We start from the raw sequence: 3605 nt of genomic DNA, 5'->3' as shown, positions 1-3605 counted from the left end.
ATGAAATGTAGATTTGCCCACCGTTTTTCTAATGAAAAGGGTGGTATTTAAGGGTCAGGCAGAAATGACGTTCGCGTTTTTCTAAACGGGGATCAGCTGCAAGGTAAGGTGGGCTGACCTCGCAGATAACTGTCGGGCTCGACGGAGCCGACGTAAAAAAAAGCGGAAAAAAAAGAATCAGAGAGAGAAAGAAAAGGATGCGGCGTACTTTTATAATGTGGCCGCCACGGAAAGGTCATCTGGATAGGGGCGCAGGAACCACTGTCTGGCCGAACGCTTTGTTTACACTCTGAGAGGGAGACTGCTCGGCAGGTGATGGAGGCGAACCGCCGCGGAGGCATTTCGTGCAGAGGAAGGGCTGGTAGGGGGGGGGGGGGGGTAGTGGTGGGGGTGTTGGCTGGGCGAGGGATAAGAATGGGAAGCGGCTGGCTTTGGGGTGGGGGTGTCGTCACGCGATGCGCCCCTGAGCGGAGCGCTACCTGCCGGCCGCGCGACTGGCTCTGGCTGCCCGGTTGCCCGGCTGCCTGGCTGCCTCTCCTGATGGACGCCCACCCCCGCGACCTTTGCGCCAGACCGACGGCCGGCGAGCGCGGCCATTCATCACGCAGATTTGTATCTGCAGCTCCCCGCCTGCCCTTCCGCGGGCCGCAGGACCTTCCCGACGCGAAATCTCATCGCCGAACCCTGCCTTTGCCCGGCCAAATGGCGGTTTTAAGGCGAAAGCGGAGGAAATCTTTCTACTGTGATCCCACTGCCGCGACAGCGGCAGCTAAGACACCTGCGGTGGTAGCCAGAATCGAGAAAAGATATGCGACTGATGTTAAAAATTTCAATACTCTTCGTCGCAATAAAATTACAACTTGCTGATTACCAGGTTAGGTTGACTAACAACTAGAGATCGGAAATGGAGCTCGGTGATTCCATGTCAATTCAACCAATTTGAGAAAATGTTCCAGCTGATAGTCTCAGATTTGGTTGAAATTTAGCACACCAATGCTACCAAGTGTGGAACACTTATGTACAAAATTTTAAGATCCCCTGCCAATTAATTCCAGAATTATGGCTTGTGAAAGAAGGTGGCGTGACCCGGAAATTGCAACCCGCATCTGGCAATCTATCTTCAGACCCAACTTTAGGTATTAATAACTTTGGAACTATTCCTCACAGTCCAGTGAAATTCTTACAACCCTGTAACATCCACTTAGAGAACATACTCTATGAATCAAAACACCAACAACATATTTCTCAGTGAAAATAAAAAATTCCAAAATGTGATTAAAAAAATGTAATACGTTAAGAGGTACATATTGTAGGAATACTCTATGCCAAATATAATTCACTCAAAAAAGGTATAAATTTTTTTTGTGGTGAGCTTAATGTGGCCTAAAATCACCCAGAACTCATCTTGCCCATATCAGTCACACAAGCAGAGTTACATGCACACAAAAATACAAAAATTGGAAAAATTTTCTGAAAAACATGGATTTTCTAAGTGTGGTAGCGCAAAAGGGACAAGTGATATCCAAGACAAATTTCAAGCACTGCATAAGTAGACCATAATATAATATGTGGCAAAATTTCAACTTGTTATTGCAAGGCATTTGTGTACAATAAAAGTTGACAGAGATGTATTTGGTTACGTTTCTTTTAACACGATTTAGCAAGTAATAGTGATGATGCAGACATCTTGATTCAGAGACAGCTGCAGCAATTGTTTGGAACCATTAGGCAAAAGAAAGTTAAACAATGGTAGTTTTCAGGGACAGAATGAGTCTGAGACTGTCAAGAGCAGCTGTCTTGTAACCTACTCAGACCGAAAGGCGAGACTAGACTCCCATCACAGAGCACCCTTACAAGCTACACGGTACATTACCACCCCCACCACGGTTGCCGTGGTTAAACGTGCCAATCAGCAACTTCATAGCTGGTGGAAAATTCCACCCTATTGCCGAAGCACTTCCACTAAACCAATGGAGATACTTGGCGCCAATTTGTGCGCCCATTTTGCTACGTCACGGAGCTTTTCCCTGAGAAAGCCAATCATAGGTAATCTTTTACAGAAAACGCGGGAATTTGCCGGCTAAAACTGCCTAGGAACTCATTTCGTTCCCACGCCTCGCTCGTGCCTCGCCAGAAGGTGTGTTTACCGAATTTCCCCGAAGAAACGGAATACCTCACCCCAGGCGCTCCCTCAGAATACACCGTGGGCTTGTCGTCCCACTCTTTTGACAATGTCGGCGTCTGGACAGCATCCACGCCATTCAGCCTGTCCCTGACACCAGCCGCCATAACCCTTTCATGACCAGGAGAACCCTCCTCTCTTTGCGGACCAACCAGGCGACAAGAGACGCCATGTGGGAAGGAATAGTAACTCTCCACCGTATGTAATTAGAGAGGTAAACATTCATATCTTCCATGTTCTCAATACTAGCATTGTAATGACCATTATCGGCTGTACCTCTCCTCCCGCACAGGCCATAATGGCCCAAAGGTATCGACTGGCCGCTGTGTCATCCTCAGCCCACAGGCGTCACTGGATGCGGATGTGGAGGGGCATGTGGTCAGCACACCGCTCGCCCGGCTGTAGGTTAGTTTCCGAGACCGGAGCCGCTACAACTCAATCAAGTAGCTCCTCAGTTTGCCTCACAACGGCTGAGTGCACCCCGCTTGCCAACAGCGCTCGACAGAACGGATGGTCACCCATCCAAGTTCTAGAGCAGCCCGACAGCGCTTAACATCGGTGATCTGACGGGAACCGGTGTTACCACTGCGGCAAAGCCGTTGGCAGCAGCTATACCTCCCAAAACCGAATTACGAAGACTAAGATGATTGCTCTAGGCATGAGAGTGGGCAGCCCACTGTGTGCATCGAAAAGGCATGCCACCTCTCAACCTTTGGCTTTTATCCACGGCACTCACACAGTACAGCGGTACATCGACGATATTCTACGCCCCGTTCTGTTGCCAGTCATGGCAAGCCATTCTAGGCGTACATTCCAGCAAGATAGCGTCTGCCCTTACACGGCGTGGGTTGCTACTGCTTGTTGTCGTGCTTGCCAAATCCTACCTTGACCAGCAAGGTCGCCGGATCTCACTGAAAACCTTTGAAGCCATATGTGCAGGGCACAACAACCAGCTCGAGTTTTTGACAATCTATCGCACCAGTTGATAATAACGGAGCACGATATCTCTCGCGAGGACATCCAACAACTCTCAGTCAATGTCAAGACGAATAACTGCTCGAATAAAACCTAGAGATCTATCAACGCGTTATTGAATTGCTCAATTTGTGAAACTTTTTCTCTTGAATAAATTATCCGTTTTTTTTTAAATCGTAGTTATTTATTTGTCTGTAGATGTACATCTCAGCTACCGACTTTGTCCCATTCAGACAATTCCTTTGTGGCCCATTGTTTTCTTTCCTCCTATTTATTTTTTAGTTTTTATTTATTTATTTATTTGAGTTATCAGTCTTCTGAGTGGTTTGATGCGGACCTCCACGAATTCATCCTCTGTGACAACCTCTTCACCTCAGAACAGCACTTGCAAACTTACATCCTCAATTATTTGCTCGATGTATTCCGTTCTGTGTCTTCCTCTACAGTT

General features: G+C 47.6%; 1 pseudogene; it reads right to left on the bottom strand.

The window, feature by feature from the left end:
- Nucleotides 1-2668: 2668 nt before the first annotated feature.
- On the bottom strand, nt 2669-2786 carry LOC126425035 (5S ribosomal RNA; annotated as a pseudogene).
- Nucleotides 2787-3605: the final 819 nt, after the last annotated feature.

Source organism: Schistocerca serialis, chromosome 1 (assembly GCF_023864345.2).
Source record: "Schistocerca serialis cubense isolate TAMUIC-IGC-003099 chromosome 1, iqSchSeri2.2, whole genome shotgun sequence".
Taxonomy (NCBI): domain Eukaryota; kingdom Metazoa; phylum Arthropoda; class Insecta; order Orthoptera; family Acrididae; genus Schistocerca; species Schistocerca serialis.
The sequence above is the reverse complement of the archived record's forward strand: the minus strand, read 5'-3'. Positions and strand labels throughout refer to the sequence as shown.